This window comes from Aulonocara stuartgranti, assembly GCF_965226115.1.
Source record: "Aulonocara stuartgranti genome assembly, chromosome: 22".
Taxonomy (NCBI): domain Eukaryota; kingdom Metazoa; phylum Chordata; class Actinopteri; order Cichliformes; family Cichlidae; genus Aulonocara; species Aulonocara stuartgranti.
In genome coordinates, this window is record NC_138957.1 from 21,700,118 (window position 1) to 21,724,425 (window position 24,308).

General features: G+C 38.7%; 1 long non-coding RNA gene across 2 annotated transcripts in view; it reads right to left on the reverse strand.

Annotated features, from left to right (window-relative positions):
- LOC309699465 overlaps positions 1–24,308 on the reverse strand; it is a 96,295-nt gene that overhangs the window by 537 nt on the left and 71,450 nt on the right. The window lies entirely within an intron of this gene.

Genomic DNA, 24,308 nt, shown 5'->3' on the forward strand with positions numbered 1-24,308 from the left:
TAAAATATAACTTACATATACCAGTAATATATCAATATATATTTATATTTTGACTGAAGCTGTTCAGGGTAACTGTGAAAGAAAAACTATGCCACTGCTTTTTACTATTTTGAGAATGAAGCCTACTGCATTTACGCAGGAAAGGAGTGAGACAGAGAACCACTGGCATCTCAAGCTGCAAAGCCATTCGTTTGACTTCCTCACTTTTTTATTCAAATGGCCCTGACCTATTTGTTGTTTGATGCCAGCCCTTATTTCATATGATCAACCAACAAGCCGAGAGCGATTGTTCCAGCACAAATGGCATGGACTTGACATGGGCCCAAAAGCGTTCATATACCTCTCTGGCCTGAGGCCACAGTTTGTCATAACACAGGGAATTATGTATTATGCCTGCGCCTGGTGATGACATCACAATAGCAGGATGAAATATAAGCTCTGATATGGCCAGCTGATTGTGGAGAGCTGCGAGGGCTTTCATTAAAAACAGCATATCGCTCATAAAAAGATTAGAGCTGGACAGCTGTTTCCTGATAGTATGAGACTTCTGTAGTGGCTTCATCATAAGCAGGCACACCTGAAAAATATAAAATGCTCCAACGCTGTGCGCACTATGTTGTTCTGCTGTGCAAACAAACAACAGCATAGACTAAGTAAGACGGAACATTTTTGAAATATCAATTATACTTTTAAGAAACATTTACCAGCACTGTCATGCTTGAAAATTACAGTATTAAATACAGAGTTCTGTCATTTAATAAGGATGTAAAATATAATCAGTGGCGAATGCAAACTACATTTATGTAAGTACTGAATGCCAAATTTATGTTCTATATGCATTTAGTCTTATATATCTAGGGGCCAATATTAAACCTTTTATTGTTTAATATTGTTTTGACAAGACTTAGAATACAAAAAAGACTATCATATGCATTTCACTGAATATAAATATGATAATTATGTCATGTTATGAAAAAATTAAAGTTTCTCATTCCATAATGGCTAAACATTATAGTTCATATCTATATGAAATACTGAAAAGGGCTTAAGTTGACACATATTAGTTAAACTTTGGTATCATCGCTCTAATTTAAATGTATCCACTTGGTCAATTATATCATAATTAAACTGGCCGTGTGATGGACAGTGGTCTGTCTACAGTGTGCCCGCCTCTCACACTGTGACAGCTGGTCATCGACACATCCACCCAGCACCCAGAGGTGGGTAAGTGGTTGGCTCTTATATACTTAGAATGTTTCCTTAAAGCGACTCAAAACACACATAAATAAAAATATTGATGCTGCCCTATGTTGCAAGGTTGCCCACCACTGCTTTTAATAGACAGAGTGTTTAGCAATAACCCATTTTTATGTTTTGTGTTCTGAGTGCCAGCTAATATTAATGAATATTGATCACTATAGATCTCTGAAGCATTATTTGAGGATTAATCATCCTGTTATCAAAGTCAGACAGGCTGTTTATGCATGAATAGATCAGTGGTACCAAATTTGATAGTGAAACTTATTATAAGGGATTTTTGGGGGGCTAGAATTCCTGAGCTAAGATAAAGGTCAAATTTGACCCAGAATATTTCCCACTATTATTTATATTTAGCCAGAAGCTAAATATGAAAAGAAAAGAGAAGAAAAGAGACAGACGAATGTTTGTCCCATACTTGCTTTTAACGTGGTTCTCTTTTTGCCACTGCTTAATTCTGTACAACCTCCACGGTGAGCTGTACATAATAGAACAAATATGTTATGTGGCAATGCAGCAGACAAACAAGAGGAAAACAGCGAACGCTGATTGTTTAAGAATAAGGGAGGTGTACAGGTGCCATTTCTAATTTGGTGGGAGAAGTCGTAGGAGGACGGCCTTGAGGAGCACAAAGCAGCTGGAATCAGCCTCATAAACTCACACTACATCAAAGGCTTTTCTGCTTGCTTCATCAAAGGTGTCTTCGTTGCTTGGCTCTCACTGTCTGCGAGCACACTGAGTGTGTCACTCTTGGTATGAGTTTCAGGAAATCTTGGCATGAAAGAAAAATTTACTCTTGCATCTTAGAAAAATGATATTCCTCTAACACAACAATGTTTACATAAGGAAATGAAAAATGAAAGAAGGCAGTCACATACTCATCCACGCTCCTGTGTTTTATTTTTCTTATGGATAAAGAAGAAATATCTCTGACTTTGTCAGGGGGAATGCAGTGGAATATGACATTTAAACATGAACGTGAGCAGTCAGTTCAGTCTCTGACAAGTGTGTTAGACATGAATGTAAATCACCTTCACATACGTTTTCCTTGTGCATGCAATAACAGGGTAACAAAAAGTACGCAGTGCGATAACAGCATCGCAGACACCACCTCAGATGAGCGCCGGTGGAGGTAAAGTACATTCTTTTACATTCTGGAGACAAAAATAAATCAGCTGGTTTCATCACAATGATCAAAACACTGTCCAGTTTAAAGTATGTCACAGTCAGCCAGCATTTTGAGTGGCTAAAGCACAACAAATATATTACCGGTATATGCAAGCTTTGTTTCACAATTTCCCCACTCTGGATAATGTCAGAACAATCAGCCATTGTCTGAAATTAGCCTTTGTAACATACTGCAAACCATAGGGAGTAGTCTGGTTCAGTCATACTGCTGAAAATAATCAGTTTTGTGTAGATATGGGCAGAGCATGCAAGAGGCAGGACATCTATTTCAGTTAATTCTAACCAACATGCTAGAATTGATCAACTTGTAAATATGCTGTACTGTATGTACGATTTTTCAGAGTGAGCTCTATCTCGTGATAATTTCTTATCCCAAGTGTGTACACAACAAAACTACTGCACAATGAAGGTGTTAATAGATGCATAAACTTCCTGTTTTTAGGTAAACATTGACTATTAACACTTCAATCAGCGTTTGTAACCTTTTTGTCCTAGCAGGTTTGGGCATCAAACAACCACAATTACAAAGATAAACTGAGAAAATGCGTCGGAAGAGAAGAATAAATTGCCTGTGCAGATAGTAGGAGACTGACCAAAACTGAGAACAATGATAAGGCATACAAAGTCAGAAGCCAGAGATGTGGCCATTACAGGTGTGCTCATCAGTGAGGGTAGCACATGTCGAATAGAGAAAAGAAAGTTCCCTCTGGAAGACAATGGCTTTGGACAGGCACACAATAGCTTCATTAGAGGGTTCACATTATCAGGTCATGGGAGATAAAGGGGAAATATCAGAGCAGACACATTCGAATGATGCCCGCCGCCAAAGCCTGCCAACTTGGCGCGTGTGAGCCTCAGCTGTGACGAAGGCTGATTTTTTTGTTTGTAATTTGATGCTCCTGAAGTTGGCAGTGATGGGGAAATGGTCAAATGAGTAGAGTGTGAAGGGGGAAAAAGGGGAGCGGATTAATGGTTACTCTATGGCGTTGTTACATTCCATCGTAATACCATCCTCCTTCATTGTCCTTTTATCAACTTCCTCTCACAGCCCTGATGGAAGGTTACAGGTTGTAAACAGCATAGCTGAAAACAGACCAGTTTGCGAAGGGGACAAAAGTTGCATTAACAAAACCAATTCCCCAGAACAAACAACCTTTTTTTATGTAATTTAGGGGAAATTTTATCTCTCTGATGAGTCCAAGTGCCATTTTTTACCCATAAGCGACAAAAAAAGACAAACAGCGAAGGATTACCAGCTGTCAGTGCCTTCGAAAATAATTAGACCAGGTGGAAACCCGCAAACATCACCATTAGCAGCCAACGTGAACCTTTTCTGTATTTGCACTAACCGCTAGCTATCGATCCCACAGATCAATCACTGCTGCTGGTGACCAGGCTCTTTGTCAGACTTGTTCACCAGTATCAAGGGAGCCGAGCTGTCATACAACGCTTACAATCAATTAACAAAATAAGCCTCTTGACCCCCAGGAAGCGCTCCGCGAGCAGTGTGAAGGAAAGCAATCTGACCCCTGCGGAGGAGGTGAGAGAGGAAACATCTCCAAAGATTGTCGCTTTTATTTTGTAGAAACCTGCGAGGGAGTAAAAAGAGTGGAAACGTGAAAGAGTGTGAAAAGATTTCCTGGCTCGGCTGCAAAAGAGTAGGTACGCAAAGCATGTCACCTCAAAATATATCGCCGTTATCTCTTACAGATCACTTCTCAAGGGAAAGATTTTACTACCTCGTAAACAATTTGCAGCAACTATATTTTGTCTTCTATTAGTATGATATGTTAAGTGCAACCTATGGGCATCATGACCAATGATGGACAACTCTCAGCCAGTTTTTGTGCATTAGTAGCTCAGCAATGCTACCACTTTAGCCCTTTCAGCACTTACTAATCAAAGGACAAAAAGACACTTTAGTAGTGAAATTCTTAAGATTGCTTTGGACTGATTTGTATGTCTAACCCAGGAACATTAAATCAAGCAAGGCTAGCGTATTAATGTTACTGCTACATTGCACTGGAAATTTAGTTTGCCAGGTTCTGAAGGTGACACCGTTAAGCAGATAAAACACCCCAACTGTGAATTCAGGCCAGTGGAGATACATCAGTGAAGTGTCCCCTAAACTCTGCCCAAGAATATCCCTAATTCCCCAGCTCACCTGCATTTCCACATTCTGACTTTTTCTCTTACGGGTTTTCGCTTCTTCTATATACTATATATGTCTGCATACAGTATCCTTCAGAGCACGCACACACACTCACAGGTGCCTTTCCCTTGAGCAGGAAACAGCCTACAAGGTTGCAGCCCCTCCATGGATGTGCCCATGTCATGGACAAAACGTATTCTAATTTCAGCCAAGTTCGCTGTCACCTGTGTGGTGGTAATAAATCTTGTCTGGTGACAAAAATAGATGCCCATTTTAAGTAGAAATTGACATTAAACAAAATCAGCAGATGAAGAAAGAATACCTTTTCTAAAAAGAATAGTGTGAGATGTTGAAAATTAGAATTAAGCAAATCAGGATCACAAGAAAAGGTGTGCCACAAGTCGTTAAGGAGGCAACAGTGCCTTTTAGGTTTGATGATTTTAACAGTGCCAGAGGTGGTTGGAGGTGGCAGGAATTTGCACAAAGCCTCTGCGCCAATGCCCTTAGAAAATCAGGCTCAATAAAAATAAACCGAGGCACGAGCGGTCTCCTGTGAAGTAACGGTCCTGAGATTGTCGGCAAAGTTTGACACATTACTTTCCAAACCGGTAATCTCCGATCGAGCAGGTCATGCTGCAGCTCTAAATTAGCTTTCACCTCAAACTGAGATCACACCAAAAGTCTCAACTCTGCAACATTTCTTTGTTTGAAGCTTTGTTATCATTCATGTGTATCCTTATTGGAGGTAATGTGCAACGGATAGCAGCGTTTTAGTGTGATAACAATACATAAATGGAGTATGACAGTCCCATCTTCAAACTTTGCGAGACACACTCCATGCAAATGAGCCTTTAGTCATGTGTTATTTCAACTCTAAATTTTCAAGACAAATCTAGTTCTTGTTTTACATCACGTTTGACTTGGATAAAAAAAATATGTTTAGCAGCTATTCCTAGTGTGTTTCATCATCAAAGACTCCTTGTTGGGCTTTCTTCTTACCTCTTACCATTTCTACTAGACTTGCAACTATTCATCATTCACTCATTATACTGTATTTTATTCTGTAACATCTGTAATTTTTGCTATCTGTGGTCTGAGCCCAATCCCAAATTTTTACAGCTGGTACAAATATAAAACTTAACAATTTGTCCGTTAAAAGGAAATCCTGGAAGGAAACCGCTCCTCCTGATTTATTTATTATTTATGATTATACCTCAGTGGTCCTAACCGTTGAGTTGCCAGATTGTATGACACATTTATATACATGTGGAGGAAATTCTGAACTTATTCAAGGCCAACATGTTATCTCAGTCCTTTGGCTTCTTTTAATTGATCTTCAACTGGCATGTTATGTTGTCTCGTTTATAGTTTCTGATAACGATCTGATAGTGAAGTTCTTATTTCAGGCTTTTCATGGAATTGATTTTTATACATTCGAAATGATGCCTTTACATTTTTACCTTATATGCAGACGAGTTTCCAGCAAACATGTTTGTCTCGTCCCAGTGTCGCTTTGAACTCCAAAGCCATCTTTTTGCCCTTTTACTAACAGCGAGACACAGGTCCTCTCGCGTTGACTGAGTTATTACACCGCGAGCTACTTAGGAGGCGTGTGTGAAACAGCTACAAGTCAGTCTTAAGTGAAACCCCTCGAATGGTTCAATCAGTCGAGTTTATCATTCAGACAGCCTAATGCAGCAAGCCTTTCGCCATTTACTGTATTTGTCATCTATGATATTCATCTGGTTATAAATGGAGCTGTCATGATAATGCTATGAAGGATCACGCTAACCCCCATTTACCAATCTCTTCGTCAAATCCCAAAGGGTGGAGCTTTGATTACTCCAGCAATTAGCGATGTCAGCCTCCTCTATGAATTAAGTATTCAGGTTTGTGTTTTCAAACCAATTAGCCTACTCTCTTGCTATGACTTGTTGATTAATTATAGATATTTAGTTAGGAAAGGAGACATTAATTATTAATCAAAATTGAATTATGTGGCATAATTAACCACAAAAACTTTTCTATTTTTTTCCCCCCCACCCATCTCCATATGCTTTTATTTATATAATCTCAGACTGTTTGTGACGCGTGACAAAACTGAAAAGGCTATGTGACCTTGGCTTATGTGAAAAGGCGCTGAAAGCATTAACAAGGTGCTAATAGCTTTTGTGGGAGTGTTTGCTGTACTGTCAGCAAGTTGGTGTAAGTGCTCAGCGTTAACGCTCACTTTCAAATCCAAAATCAATGGGCTCTTAGAAACCTGTTGTACTGATGCACTGGAAGACTCTATTCATCACCCGTTTATGGCTACATGCTATGAAGTGAGGTAATGGCATTTATGGGTATTTACAGGTGACATGTTGAGTCCTTAAATGTTATTTATTGTGTCTGTCACTCTGCTGCTATTGTAGCCCGTGTCCTTGCGCAGATGATATAACAAATATCTGCTCATATTGAAGTAAAGGTGTAATTTATTGCAAGGTCATCAGGGTCACTGCTGTGCTTTACTAGCAAACAACAGAATGTATCACAACCTTTTGTTGGAACAACAGGCCAGAGTTACTTCACCATGTAATTAGCACTGACTGACAGGCTATTAAATATGAAGTTTGTGACTGAAATGCTGTGAAATATTGATGTTGACCTGTTTGTTGCCGGGCAGATCTGCTGTTGTTGTCTTCATCACGCAATACCGGGAATGACCGACTCTGAACAAAGGGCTCCTTCGGTTGGTGAAACGTGACCTGCAAGTCTTTGTCAAATCTGATGCCGTATGGAAAGGTACGGCAACCAGCTGGTAAAACAAGTGTGAAACAAGGCTTCCACATTTCTTTTGCATCTGCGAAAAATAACTGCACCGGTAACTGCACTTTTAGCAGATTTCCAACTTTGTGATTGATGTAGTTGGTGTAGTTCCACACCATCAGCATAACGCTGTAAGGAGAACATAAGGAAGAAAGACTGTGGCATTAGTTGCAGTTTTGCTCAATTTCTGTGTGTATTGATGCATTTCATAGCACATTTCAGTAACCAAAGAGACTGTGATGAGATAAGGAGATTACTGCACTTATCATAATCACCACTGAACGCCTCTGAATTTGCATGAACATACAGTTTATTGCTTTGGGATAAGGCTTACAATAGCAGCAGCATATTTGTTCATAACCACAGGTAAATCTGAATGACAGCTGTAAAATGTAGCAGTTAATGGAATGCTAAATTCACTCACAATGCCTCAGGAAATGCAGATTCACCAAGCTTCTTTAGTTAATAAATTAAACGGATATCTGATAAAGCTTAGAGCACATGCACAAAAAACAACATTAAAGCACCTACATTCATATGGACCATAATGGAACAAAGCGATCGCTAATATGGATGTACTACATTTACATACACACACAGTCCTGTGATAGACTGTTGGCCTGTACAGGGTGGAGAACTTGAGACCCTGAATTGGATGAGCAGATGAAAATGGATGGACATACTCAAGATAACCTACAGAAATGGAGAAGAAAGGTTATTTAAGTGATTTTGATTGTGACGTGGCTGTTTGGGACAGACAGTGGTCTGAGTATTTCCCAAACTGCTGATCTACTGGGATTTTCTCTCATAACCATCTCAAGGATTTACAGAGGTTGCTGTGTAAAGTTCCTACTGGAACATTCAGGAGTTGGAAACAGAATTTGGCATAAACAACATGAAAACTAACTCCATCATGACTTGCATCAATGGTTCAAGTTGCTGCTGGTGGTGTAATGGTGTGGCTGTTGTTCCTACCTCTTGTTGCTGACCATGTCCATCCTGTTCATGACCACAGTGTGCCCATCTTATGATGGTTGATCCCAGCAGAATAACACACTATGTCACAAAGCTCATTAAGAGGAGACCTTTAGTGCAATCTGCAGCTGCGATGCTACCAAAACCTCAGCTCGTTTATGAATGTGTGATCAAAAATTAAAGCAGTTTCTGTGTATATAAACTTCGTAGAAAAAGTGAGAACATTTGTGTTTGTTCAGGGATTTCTTTGTTGTAACAGTGCCTCTTGTAATAAATCTTAAACTGTTGGAAAGCCTGTTTATTTCCCCCTAAATGGTTCCACATTAGAAAGGAAAACGCATTTGTAGGTTGAGCAGGCAGGTAGGCAGAGTTGAATATATGGGCTGGAGCAATGAAAACCTTGACAAATCTGGTCTGGAACTGAAAACTATCCTCCAAGATGACAATGCTCGCCACACAGAGTCTGGTTTCACAGAGACTATCTGCAAAATCTGGGAGTGGAGAGGATGGACTGACTTCAACCACGCTGAACATTGTGGGATCAGTTTGCCAGGTGACCCACACATCCACATTGGCTGACTTGTGACGAATACTGTTTGAAGAATAGGATTCCATCCCACAACAGTCTACGACCAAGATGGTGACAAACATGAGGAGAAGGTGCTCTCTCTCCATATGCGTGTGTCTGTGTTGTCAGGCTAGAATACATTGAAATTAAAACTTCTTTTTTTTTACTATATAACATCAGACAGCTAAATTAACTGACTAGAAGTGCCTCCATTACTGCAAATCTTGGTAATGAAAGATATTGCATTTATCCATTCATATCTTTCTGTTTTTTATGCATAAAGTAGCTACAAATCACCCACGCTGCCATACTCCCATAAAGCACAATATTTCCTGAAAAGACCAAGTTTTGTCTTTGAAACTGTCTGAGATAGATATACCCTCTCTGTAATGAAAATGTTCGGTCAAGCCAATTAAAGCCAAGCCATTTTGTCTTTGTGTCTTCCCTTCCTCCACAATTAATTAAACATGGTCATAAAAGGAATATTCTCGTGGTCTGAATAGCTGAAACAGGCCTCCAGTGGTCATGCACTAAGGTTGAATTACTATGTTGTCAATGGGCCTATTATGTGAGAATAAGGTTTGAGCTTGTTCCCTTTTGCAAATGTCTTTGTGCGATAAAATTATGAATGCTGCATGAAAATGACTGACTCCAGTGAATGTTACAAGACGTGGATATGAATAGTACTGAAACCTTTTCAGTGTTTTCCCATTTTAATAATCGGATCTTGCTGCACATTCTAACAGAGATGTGCCTTTTTCTCCGTCTCATTCATTAATCACATATTTCTGTTTAACTTTTTGTTCTTTTATTCTGTTGTATTTTGTTGTTACTGGACTGTGCAGGTAATGTGGGGTAGCATATTATAGTTTACTTTTTTAATTGCCACAAGAAAAGGAGGTTAAAATACAAAAATTAATCTCCCACGTCAAATAACAGCATTTAACTAATACCATTATTTCTAGATTATTTACGCTGAAACTACATTGCAATATTCTGAATGTGCCAATAAAATAGGATGAGCTTTGTTATAAACTACATGACAGAACATAGCCCTATAAAGTATTATTGTGATATATCACTTAAACTACTCTGAATGTGAGCAATCTTATCAAAAACTCCTAAAGATGCACAATTAAGTGGTACTGTGTGCGTGTGTAAATCCAATATTTGGGATCTACAACAAAACTAGATGGAAACTCTGAACTTTTTTTAGGTGCCACCTATTTAGTATAGCTCATTGTTTAACACTATGACATGGGTTTAACTAATGGCAAACCCACATGAGATTTCAGGATACCCGAGTAATGCATTTTTCATGATTGAGGATATAAGAAGTGTCCTTGAATGTGGATGTGTCACACTAAGGGCTGAGTTAGTCATCCCGCCCAATGAGCCAGAGCATCTACTGATGGATCGGTGATATTTTTGGCTTTTGTCACAAAGTCTGTCTTTTGAAATTGTACCCATCTTTAATTTAAACATCTGACACAACTCATATAACCTACAGTGGTACTTAGTTATAACAGTAATAGCATAATGCCTTGAAATGAAGTAGAAACATTAAAAAAAAAAAAAGAGCATTCATCTTATGTAGGAACCCGAGTCCCATTGTTAAGCTTTTGATGCCTTTTGCATTTCTAGATAGAGCAGTGCAGACGCTAACTTATCACCTTTTAATTTTAATAATAAGCATCAGGTGCCCTACGTGGACAGCAGTGCAGACCTCCTAGTTTCACCACAGGGCTACTTATTATTATTAACATCATTTGTCTCGATCTCTTGCTGGTTCAACAGACACTGTGAGGATGACATGTTAATAAATGACCCTGGGTACCTCTTTGGCATAGGTCTGTTCCTCACCTGCCCCTTCAGCCTCATCAGCAATACACATGCGCACGTGCATAGACAGTAGACTCACAAACATTCAATCCCCAACGGGAAGAGCGGGTGGTGATTTGTTTTCCTGAAGGTCCCTACTCTGTCTATTGTTGTTTGTAGTGAAGGGGACAAATTCAATTCATTCTTATGACAAGAACGCTGTGATACACAAGGATAAAGAGAGAGAAGGGGGGTAAAGGTAGGAAGATGTGACTGTCCAGGTGGAAACAAAAAAAGAAAATGGGGAAAAACACAAATATTTCCAGCAAAACAAAGTAGAGCACAATAGTTGAGCAGTTGTACTTGTGAGATGTGATGTGAAAAAATGGTGCATCTGCTTTTTTTCTGCCTTTCTGATTTAAACTTTCAACAATCAATACCACCATTTAGATTAAACTTGATTGTCAACCTCTCCCGCAATTTCTAGCAATCGAGCATAGACTTTACTACTACGACTGACTTCAAAGCACAGAAATCTAAATTTGCCCTGACAATTGTTAAATGTGATACTTATATAGAACCTTTTCTACTCTAATTGAATAGTTTCTACTACAAACTTAAATATTTTCATGAGATTAATTTCTTGTTATTGCTTTTGTCTACAATCTTGCCTCAAAAGGCAGCAGTTGCTTTCAATGTAATGTTTATATCTGTAGCTAGCACTAGCTAGCTCTGCCAACTGCTAACTAAGCTCTCAATACCTCAAAAAGTTGAATCTGTTCATCCGGACGTAGCGTTTTCAATGGGAGAAACGTTTTGTCACTCATCCAAGTCCCCTCACAGCTATTGTTCATTCAGTGGGCTGGTTTCAGTTATTGTGCAACTGTATTGTTTATGAGGTCGGGGAAACCTGCAGTCCGCTGAGGCTGTAGAAGTGACTTGGATGAGTGACGAAACATTTCTCCCATTGAAAATGCTGTGACCAGATGAACAGAATCAACCTCTTAGGATTTACTTACCTGGACAATTGAGCATGCATCAAGACTGTCAGGGTCCTGGGTCTCCTGACCCAGCGTTTTAGTTCTTTGTGATTTTTGTATTATTGTACTTGGTGTGAGTTTCTAGTTTCGATCCCTTGCCCTTCATGTTTCTCTATGTCCCCTCTGTTCTGTGTAAGTCTGTGTCTGCATGTTTGAGTTCCCCTCTGTGCCTCTCGGTTCTTAGAGTCCTCTGCCTTATGGTTTATGTCTCTGTGTTTCTTAGTTGCTGTCTCCACTGTGTCAAGTTCGCGTCTCTGTGTGATCCTTCCTGTTTTACTTTGAAGGTCCGTGTCTTATGTGAATGTGTCCTGCCTTGCTTGTCTCGTCAGTTCTAATTTCCCCCAGCTGTGCTCTCCTTCTGTGTCTCATTCTCCTCGTTACTTCCCAGTGTATTTAGACCCTGTGTTTCTCTGTGTCAGTGTTGCGTCGTACCCTCAACAAGCTGTGTGTGTTTTGCCTCCGTGTTACCAGTGTTTTGTTTCCAGTTCCAGTTCAGTGTTTTCTGCTTCAGTGTTTTAGTCCACCAGCGTTTTTGTTTGTCTTTTGATGCCTTTAGTTAGTAAGAGGGTTTCCAGCAATAAAGCTGCGCTTTAAGTTGAACTTCTGTGTCTGATAGTGATGGGTCGTTCGCGAACGAAATGGCTCTTAGAGCCGGCTCTTTGACGTGAACGACGCGAGCCGGCTCCTTATCGCGAGCCGTCACGTGTTTTTTTTTTTCTCTCAGCCTCTCTCTCGCACTTTTTTTCCGCTTCACTCTGCACGCGAGCCTTGTGCTTTATGCTGGGCAGAGGGGGGAGGGGCGGTAGTTACACTCAGTAGCACAGGAACAGAGCCAGAGAGAGAGAAAGAGAGGCAGGGACAACAACATTAGAAAGGTATAGTAATCATCCACAACTATTTTCAGTTGCAGATGATAAAGGATTGAGAAAGTTTATTCATGCAGGTCCATATGACAGAGAATATGCATGTTCTTTTAGTTTTCATATTATAATTTATATTTAATTGTGTTGTGGTTTGCAGTGTTTTGTGTTCTTTTCACTTTAAATTTGTGAAAGGAAAAAGCTGAAAATTTAAATAGTTAAAACTTGAAATGTGAATAGTTGATTTTTGTATTATATGATTTATTTATTACATTTTATGTGGAGTGAATAAATAAAAGTATATTTACGGTGGCCCCTAGAGACAAAGCACATACAAACTTCAAATCACGTACGAACTCTGAAGCATGTACAAACTCCAAAACACGTAAAAACACGTACAAACTCCAAAACACGTAAAAACACGTACAAACTCCGAAGCACGTAAAAACTCAGAAGCACATAAAAACTCAAAACACGTACAAAAGACAACAGAAGTGCTCCAGGATGCTGGGCGCAGTGTTGAGCCTTTGTTATCTTGTGGCTACACAAGCCAGCAAGTACCAACGACCGGATTTGGTGTGTGGTAATAACAGGTAAATGAACTTTTTTTTAAATTATTTGAATATATATATGAGTGCCTGTGTATAAATACACAAACAATACACACATGCTTTCAATTGTGTAATTTAAGTGATCTAGTAGCTCGGCTTTGGAAGTTCAGTTCATGCTAGAAATGTGTTTTGGAGTTTGTACGTGTTTTGTCTCTAGGGGCCACCGCATATATTTATATATAAACATATATAAATAAAACCACTTGTTTTTATGTTAGTAATTCCTTTTGTGCATAATTTTATATTATTGTTAATAATAAATTAATTAAAGCAACAAAACAACCTGAAGAGCCGGTTCGGAGCCGAAAGAGCCGGCTCTTTTTAGTGAGCCGAACCGAAAGAGCCGGATCTCTAAAAAGAGCCGGAAATCCCATCACTAGTGTCTGAGTCCTGCATTTTGGATCCACCACTCCTGCTTGCACGCCTGCCACACAGCCAACCATGACAAAGACATAAGCTCTCAAGAATTTGAATGTTTCTGAATACGTTGTTTTACACCACAGGCAGCGGACATATTTTAAAACCATTAAATAGTTGGGGAAACATTCACTTTGTCTGAATAAAGGATGCCAAAAGTTAAAACAAAACAAAAAATAGAGCATCAAATTTTCAGTTGTACTTAAAGTAGATGTAAACTCTCAGGGTGGGTTTTGGATTGCGCAGCTTGAAATTTCCTGGACTAGTCTGGATGAGTAATCTTACATTAAAAGACAGATATACAACAAAATATTAAAGGTCTGCCATGGCAGAAAGTAAAAAACTTGGCCCTTGAAGTGGCTCATCATTCGCTGTTTAGACTTTGGATTTAATACATGTTCACTAAGAAGGAATCACATGCACTTATACAGACATCTGAAAACACATCACAAACTGCAATACAATGATTGCATGAAGGCCAGGAAAAACAGTGCAGTGGTTGCTAAGCTGAATCATCCAACAACAACTTAGATGTCCATAAAAACAAGCCTGTACAGCTGCTCACTGTATGCATGCAGTTCACAAAGACGCACTGAAGTTGCCAACACAATTGTATTCCACTTGGCCAAAGATAAATATAAAATAAACACACTGAGTAATGAAGGCCTGAAGAAACACACTGGACAAAAGATCTGGTCTACCCTTTTTATCTAAAGTGACAAAACCTGAGCTGTACACAAGACATTGCAGGGGAAAGGTAGGGGGTGATTCAGTACTTGGCTAAAGTTTTCATCACATCCATCATGCAGGTACAATGAATAATGTGAAAGACTTTTATTTAGCTGAAAAAACATATTTTTCTGCAAGTGAATTTTAATTAACAGAAATGAAGCACATTGCAAAGGTGAAAGCAGTCCCCTGTGAATTAAATTTTGTGTCACATTTTGGTGCAACTTTTCAATTAAAAATCTTTTCAGATTTTCCTAAATTAATTTATTACGGAGCACCTATTTTATTTCTCTACAAATATTTGTGCATTAGTGGGAATGGTACACAACATAGATGTGAATCCAGTGTTATGTATACGTAAAAGTGGGCCGACAACATTTTATCAGTACAACGAAAAAAATAATCGTGACAAAAAATTGGGATCTCAATACTGATTGAATTTTGGCCATGCAGCACTGTAAATGACGATGATTAAGCTGTATGCTCGTTTATATCATGTAAGTTGCCAAACCGAAGCGGTGTGGGCAGCTAATCTCTGCGCAGACACACTAGTTCGATGCTGAATTAGCTGATCTAACTTCAGCTCTCCTTTCTGCAAAGACACTATAAAGAGCAAAACCTTAAAAACACACAAGAATAAATAACAGATCGCAAACTCTTCAGTTGTGAATATTGGAGAGTCGTTGTCTTTGGTGGACATGATAGTTGTTTCAAATGGTCTGTGATTGGAAAGAGGTGCTGGAGAACAAATGTGCATGCACCATCTACAGAGTGCAAGAATGTAAAAACTAACCTAGTAAAAACACAAAGCAGTGTCACTAAAATCATTTCACACTTTACTGCTTTCATGTTGGTTATTATAAAAAGTTAGTTAAGAAAATAACTTTACTGTCATCAAACTTATTTCACACATCAGCATTGTGATGAATATACACTAATTAGACTGGGAAAAAGCACCTCACATCCCATCCCGCCCCCAAGTAACTAGATTAACAAATAAGTTATTAATTCTTTTAAAAAAAAAAACAAACCAGATTTTGAAAGCCAAGTGTTGGCAGGTGTGAAAGTCTTTCAAGTCGTACCTATGAAAAACTCTTCCGATGCCTTCCTTGTGAACTGTTACATTAATAACCCTGCACTCGTATTCAAATGTTCTGTCAAGACCTAAAGAAAGATTGAGTGCCTTTGCCATTGTGAGGCTAAGATTGAAGACATGTCCCACTGACATTGTTAAAAGTTTATGAAAATATATGAATCCTCAAATGTCACTGGCTGCTAGAGCTCCCAACTTCTACATAGTTTTAGTACAGAATCAGTCTTTTAATCAAAATGATGGAATACTAGTGGGGTGGATTCAGGGATGTGAATAAAACAAGTAGTCGAGGGTCGATGTAGAGTGTGTGCCTGTTTCTCTTGATAGCGGTGCGGGTCAAACAATAGATCTTACTACACACACACACACAATACAAAGAGATGTCTGATTCTGCTCGTGGCTTATGTGCATATGTAGGGACCAGATTTTCAAATTAGCATGATATGGTTCTGACAGAGCGTCAACCCTCTGTCAAATAAAGACATATGGTGTCACATCTGCATGCAAAGCCTTGCATATGCTGCACACATCACATCCCTTTAACCTGTGAGCATAAACATGAGGGTAACTAAATGGTAACGTCTACGGCGTTTGCATTCACAGTGAGTAAACACTTTGAATTCCTATTATTCAGCAAATCTCATCATAAAGGATTAAAATGAAAAATAAGGATTTAGGAGGTTTATCTAATTATTTAAAAAGATAAATTCCTATTAGTTATCAGCTCTGTGTTCTGACTTTTATAACGGATGCAGGCTTATCGAACTTTTGTGATAAATCCAGGTACAACCTAAGGGTGGGAAAACAAATTGTACCATTTATACATAAATTATTTTTAAGGACCATTGATTTAATAAAGTCCCACAAACTGCTTTAGATACAGTGAGTTTAAATCTGCAGGATTACACCCTTTGTTTAAACGCTTTTGAGGTAAATGGCTAAGCTAAACTCTGTATCTTGTGTCTCACTGAGCGAACACACATTCTCTCCCTATAATAAGCAAAACACAGGAGAGCCTTTACCCACAGGATCCAAAGGAGTCTGATGCCAACCATCACCGGAGAGCCCAAAAGTTCGCCTGCTCTTTCCAAGCCTGAAGGGTGAGCTGCTTTGGCAGCACAAGGGCAACCTGCACAATATTGGGCAGGTGGTTTTAATGTTGATTAGCATAAGTACACAATTACATTGGGATGAAGTTTATGTTGTGTGTTGTATCCCAATGAGATCATATTCGAGCTTCACTGAGTTTTACAGATTTTTGATGGGGATATAGTGAGGAATGTAGCTTTAAGGCATCTTATTTTTAAATCCTATGACTTGCTGATGATACAACTAAAATAGTGAGGTTGTTTACACTAAGCATTGAGTGGGTACACAACTTCAATCTCTGGAGACATACAGAAGGAGTAGAAGTGAATCTAAAACCCAAAGTTACCAGGTGGACGTATTGTGGCTCGCAGTCTGTTGGGAGCTCGTGATATGGAGCTCTATTGTTGGACTGGGAGAATGATTGAGTGCCGCGGGCCTACAGCAGTTGTCCTGTCTGTTCTGTTGCCACTCTATTCCATCATAGGCACTTTTGGCCTTAAGGGAGTCTCCAGAGAAAATGGGTGCTGACCTTGTGCACCTGTGCTTTCCTTGATCCTGTGGGAGGCTCACTAACCCAGGAGTTTGCAGTTTCTGTCCTCTACTTGTTTCTTTTAATTCAGATTGTAATTGAGAGCAAGGACAAAGCGTTTTTATAGAGAGCTCGCTCCACTTTTAGAAATGAAGAGAGGGGGCTTTCCAGGGGGGATGCAAATCCAGGCACGTTAAAAAGCTGACGCGTCTTTCTTAAGCTTCATTGTGACTGCGAATAAATCTAGTGTTTCATCACATCCTTTTTCAAGCTTTCATTATAGTGTGGGTGTTCTTGATGAGTTGCAAACTGGAAATTATCCAGAGTCGGAGCATCACCATGAAATGTCAGTCCATTATGGCCTGTCACTCAGTGCAGACAGATAAATTACTTTGCTGTCAATCTGGCCATCAAATTAAACAAACTGTAAGTTTAATCAATCGCAAACCGGAAGATGGTAAATAAATAAATAAATAAAAATAATAAAAAGTCTTTGATTTTTTTTTGCCAGGGTCTGAGAACATCAGATGTTTGATGCATTTTTTTTAACACTCAGCTCCTTTATAACTGCCCTCATTTGCATGCAATGGTACTCAACCATCCCAATTAGAGCGACAAAGAAGGGAGTAATTGCAGATTAAAAACTAGAATGCTATATGTAATCACATGGATCAAAACACAATTAGAACTTCATCTCAACCTGTTATAGCACGCTGACGAGCACCCCCCCCCCCCCCATCCTTTGCTCATCTTAATACTTTAAATCATATAAGGGACGGTCGTTTGCCGACGGACAGATGAAAACACCTCTTGCGCCCAACAGTAAATTAATCGCACTAATTATTCACCACGAGGAGACATTTAATGCAAGCCTTTGGAGAAACGAAAGCTGGGCACTCAAATCCTCTCATTTGTAATTGGCTGTCTACTTCAATAATTGATTGGAACAAATGTGAAATGGATGAGAGGGTCTAAGTGTTCTCCATCACATGCTTTCTGGTTCAGCGAGTTCACAGGCGACTGCTTAAAAAGGAGTCCCACTGCACAGATTTACCTGATTTTTTTTTCCTTTTTGATTTTTTTATGATCTGATTCAGCATGTAAGTGGAGGTAGCAGCAACGAGTCCTTTGCTTAATAAAGGCTTTCAAAAGACAGTTTGCCCTGATGTACGCGGGTAATGCTGTAGGCACTGAAGTCAAATGCCATCAATACAGAGACAATAAAACAGTCTATTATTGTAGCGCTAGACTAGACATTAAGGCTCTCATTTTCACAAGCTTGTCGTAAGCTACTCTCCCACATCCCCACATACCTTATCAACTACAATTGACTCTGTGCACCTTTGAAGCAATAAAATCACCTTAAAATATGCAAATTACTCATCTTATTTCTTTTATTGTTTCTGGAAAACAGAGAAAGCAATTAGCAAGAATAACCTTGCTAATGTTTTGTATAATCAGTAGCATCCTGATGCTATTTTAGGGTACTATACAATCATAGGTGGTTAGCACTGTGGCCTCCCAGCAAGAATGTCCTGGGTTTGAAAGCACCAGTCCAGCTGGGGCTTCTCTGTATGGAGTTCTCCCCATGTGGGTGTGCTTTCAGAGTACTCCTGTTTCCTCCAGCAGTTCAAAGATTAGGTTAAAATTGGTGATTTATGGCCATAGATGTGAATGGTCGTCTGTCTCTTTCTGTTAGCCATGTGATATATCAACAATCTGTCCCTCGACAGTCTCGCCCTATGATAGCTGAGATGGGCTCCAGCGCCCGCAAACCCTGAATTGCACAAGCGGATGGATGGATGGCAATCAAAAAAGGGTTACTCCCCCTTATTTAGAGGTGTTAATGCATAAATACTTTCAGCAGGAATAGCAGAGCTACCCTACACGAATGCTCGGCTGCGGAGCCTTGAATAAACTCTTAGTTGGTGAGATTAGATTCCTATTTGCTACACCCATTTTTGTGTGTATGTGCCTGCGTGTCTGTTTTTTCCATTTGTGTCAAGACGTCTTTACGACCATGGAAGATGAAGACATGAAATGAAATCCAACATGCCCAGTGGGGCCCTGAGGCAGAAAAATGAATCAATGACGCTAAGCAACAACGCTTAAGGGGGCATGTGGGATGTTGTTCTCCTTTCACTGTCTTGTTGAAGACAACAAAAACACATTGCTACAATGTGCAGCAAAAACACGAGCAGATTCGCATAATATGCATTTGCATAGTTTAATTGCAGTAATACGCAAAAAATATGGGGAGTTTGATATAATAATTTAACATTGTGAAATTAGGAAAAAAAGAAAACATGCTTTTATTTTGGGAGTAACATTTTTGGTAGGTAGGTGACATTTTTATTTATTAACAACATTGGGTCATAACTTTTCTGCTTCGTGTATCTTAAAAACAAAGCGGTATCTACTATTAAACATTAGTCATTAGATTAATATGATTTATATTAATCAACTGTTAAATTTCTGATTAATCTTATAGGACTTATATATATATATATATATAATTTAGTTTAGTATTTTTTCATAATGCTCCTGTTTTCTTTACTGCAGTGGATTTTCATCCCTTTCGAGCTCAAACTCACTCCATATTCATGTCAATAATTAAAAGAGAGCCTGTGGTCAAAAAGATCCAGTTAGAGGAAGTAAAAGTTCTAAAAAGGCTTCTTTAGATGTACCTACAGGGAGTTGGCCCTCCATCATTCTCCCCATGGCTTTCATGATGGTTTATCCGAGGCACTTCACTTCACTGCCATCTACAACACCTCTTGCCACCCCTGTCTGCACCCACAGACCTTCCGTGTTTGGGGCTGTTGCTTATCCTTGTAAGATGGTGAATTCATAGTGAAATAAACCCGTTCTGTGGCTTGACCCTTTATTTCCCACCATATTGAAGAGTTCAGTAATTCACATACATCCAACGAATACATGATGTCTCCGAAGTTAACGAGTAATCATGTTATATAACTGTATTATTGCGATTAGGGCTTTTGCAATAACTGTGAATGATTACCATCTCCTATCAGTTGTCCCGTGACCTCAAATTATTTCTGTGACCTTTATGTAGTCCTTACTCGGTGTCCAAAAACACAGATTTCAATTTTGAATAACGCAGACTGACTTCTTCCGGGCCAAAGACTATCTTGCACATGTCGTCTTAGTTCTATTTCTGCTCTCGCTCGCCTCTCACTGTACAAGAGGACAAGATCCTGTCACAATAAAACCTGATGGGAAAGAGAAAGCAGGTGCTGAAATGATCCCCTTTCATGTTGAATAATTACACCAACACCCATCCACCTCCCACCACCAGTTCCTCAGCAAATCCTCCCCACAAACCTCTGCTGTTGCTTGCTGTAGTGGGTCCCATCCACCTGCCAAGGGCTAAACACTAGTCCATCCATCACTGCACCACTTGACAAATACATTCCATAATAGAAGTTTATTTTTTATGGGAGGCTGAATCAGAGGCCTTCCCATGCATACAAAAATGTGTCAAAGTTATTTATGGGACCTGCTGAGAGGCACAATATGTCATATCAAACTCCTATTTTCCCTTTCCTACCACCACAACGCCTGTCAATATCACTGCAGCTATCAATAATGTGGAACACCGGCAGAGATAAAGCCCCATGGAGCTGCGGGTCAGATGGAAGAACATCCTCCCCTGCTGCTTAAGGAACACACACATGCACGTGTTGTGGCAAAGTCGCACGAAGATGGCAGATTTCTTTGAACGTGCTAAATTCACTCATACAGAGCATGTGAACTGCACACACTGACTGCTATGATGTTACCAACTGAAACCAAAAAACTATAAAAGTGAGATAATCTGATTCGGTGTAATTAATGGATTAAAGGTTAAAGTCAGCACGCTAAACACGATTAGTGAGCAGGTTTGAATCACAAATAAGAGCAATAATTCTCCAGACTTTGGATTTGACAGCAGACTGGACCAAGGATTTAAAACAGGTAGATTTTAAATTTCGAAAGCGAGATTTATCATTAATGATGTAATGTGTACATATAGAAAAGCAAAAGAAACAAAAAAATTAACATTATTATATTGCTTACACTACATTACTTCATCTTGAAGTTATATAAAAATATGTTTTTAATTAATTTAAAGAACATTTTATTGTAGTTTTGTATTTTCTAATACCTTTCTGTAGAATTTCTTGTTTCACTTTAGCATTTATCATTTGAAAACATTTAGTTTTAGTTTAATTTTTACTACTTTCACTGTTAGTTTTAGTCCTTTTTTTATTAATATTGTATGGAGGGCATATGAAAGAATAAGTAAAATCAGTACAGCTATTGCAAAAAAACACAGAACATTTTAAAAGCAGTTTACTCACAGTCCTGTAGACATTCAGAGTCTCAATAAATATACTCATCAATGCCTCATCAAAACAGTTGTAATGAAGATTTTACCAGTCTAACAAATACTAAATCTAATAAGTTTTTAGTTTTCATTTTTACTTTAGTTGGCGGTTTTTTTTTAATATCTAGTTTTAGTTGTTAGTTTAGTTTAATTAACTATAACAACCATGGTTCAGACTAAACTAACATCACTGCAGCATTTTAAAACTTTGTTTAACTCTCTGTCAGCATGCTCTGAATAAAATGTTTTTTTTATTTTTATTTACTGACAACAGACAATAATTTAAACTTTGGAGCATCTTTTACTTTTCATACAGTCGGGTGTAGTCATAGCATTTCCTGCAATCGCAAAGACAAATCCTTCCCTATTCCTTGTAAATGTGACCACAGGGCTTATAACAACCATAATAATTAATCACACGTGGACTAATCTTAACAAGGTAAAACTAACTATTTAGATCCAACGTGTGCAAGAATATTAGCCTTAGATCAAAAGTTACACAAATAATGGCAGCTGGCAGAGCTGCAAAGAGCCACATTTGCCAAGAACACAATGGAATTCAATGCATTGACAACCTCATCTGTCTCAAGGTGTCCAAGTAAATTCATCCGCTAATGCACGCTCCAATTGCATTCCCAATTCAAGTTGAGCAACGTATTAATTGAAATCGAACACTGTGTACCATTTCACCTTGGACGCTTTATGTTAACAGCAAGGTCCAATAGTGTCACTATGTTAATGATACTACTAGATCACTAATGAACAGCTTTGCTGAGCTTGGTGGAACAGGGAACAGGCTTAAGGGAGTAAAACAGGAAACGGTGGGAGATCCATATGTTTTTGTTTACCGCCAAAACGTTAGCAGGAATAATAAATCGGTGTAGAAATCACAGAGTTAACTGGTGATGCTGCAATATCACAATATGTTGCCCTCGGTAACAACTACATCACAATGCTGTGATTCTTTCAACATAATGAACCATCACATCTTTATAACTGAGGTAACATTAACCAAGAAAGGCAATAAAGCAGGCATTATATATTTGTTTATTGCACTTTGGTGTCAGCGAGTGTGTGTACGTGTGTGTGTTAATTCATTAATTAATTCAATATTATTAACATGTCAATGCAGTTAATTAGATCTCTCATTTACTCTTTTTCTGAAATTTCAAAACGGTGGGGAAATCCATCGACAATGTAATTCATATTGACCATGTAGGAAGCTAAACGATATGCTGCCACATTCATTTTTTCCCCATCTTCAATATTGGATACACAGTGAGGGAAATCCTACCGATATTATGTGCTGCACATTCGCAGGTGTCTCTTCTTGTATTAAGCAGGACACATTTTCTCATATGGTGCTATGGAGTAATGAATTTAAAGATGATTAAATGATTTTAACATTGTCCTGAAATATTATTTAATTAATGTAACACTGTTATGGGTCCCTAAAGAAGATGATCAAGGAATAAGAGGTATGTGACTCATTCTCTAAGCTTTTACATGTTACATGTTGCTCTGCTTTGTTGCTGCAGAAAAATTCTTCTTTAAAAAAAATATAAAACTACAAAATACCAGGATGCTATATGTTAACACGGTATAAGCAAAAACAAAATGCAATTGTTGTTCCTTCTGATTTACTCAAATATTTTCCTAAATTCACATACAGCCCCTTTTGGCAAACAACTGTGCATCATTTGACATACGGTTGGGTTTGATTTTCACTCTATTCTAGTGGAAAGTTGCGGAGTGAGCTTCTGGGAATGACTGCTTTTCCACACAGGGCCTGAGGCCTGTCAGTCATCTTGACAGACATGTCCTTTCATTGTGGAAAAAAAAAAACCCCAAATAGGGTCCCCAGATAAAAGCTGACAAACCAATCAAAAACATACAGAAATCAGACTCTTCAACTTGAGAACTGTCAGTCACAGTGATTGGCAAGCTTTACAGGTGACTCCTTGCCAGCCAGCAAAAGGAATGTCTGCTTCAGATCATAATTCCTGAGAAAGAAAAAGCAACTGGTTTTCTCTTCTGATGTTTTTAATGACTCATTTTCAGTTAAAAGTTTAAGATGTGCAGAAGTTTAAATTTAAATTTGCGGACCCTACTGTGGTCATGAATAAAATCACGTGCATAATCACCTTAATTAATGCAACCACTGCGTCTTCACTCTAAAAAAAACTATGTAGATAAAAGCACTTAAGATGTGAAGGGAACTAAGGAGTTAGCCCTATGGGCAGTGAGCCAACATAATCCACTGTGAAAATGTTGAACTGCTAGTCAAAAGAAGATAACATTAGTTTCCAAATTAAAAGCTCACCTGAAGTTCAATTCTTACACCTTACAGAAGTGTGAATGAGCTATGGCCTTTGTGACGCTTTCTCTCTGTAATAACATCCGAGTGGCTTACATGGCATATTAATTAGATCACTGGGAGTTAAATGTAGATCTCTTTGTACATACTGCTTAAACATACTTCTTTAAACTGCCCGGACTAATTTCTTTCTGCACTTTGATCCCTAACAACTTGTAGGACGTGCCGAAGGATATCTAATAGGAGTGCAGAGATACTAGGTATGTTTCTGAATGTGGTTCCATGCTTCTGTGTCTCTATGATGAAAAATATGTGACGTAATTAAAGTTATGTTATTACAACCTAAAACCCAGCCTCACTGCAGAGCAGAAATATTGTAGATTACCCAATTAAAACATTGCTTTCATAATAGTAGTGTTTCTAAACACAAACCTATCTTTTCAGGCTAGACACAAGTAACTAAA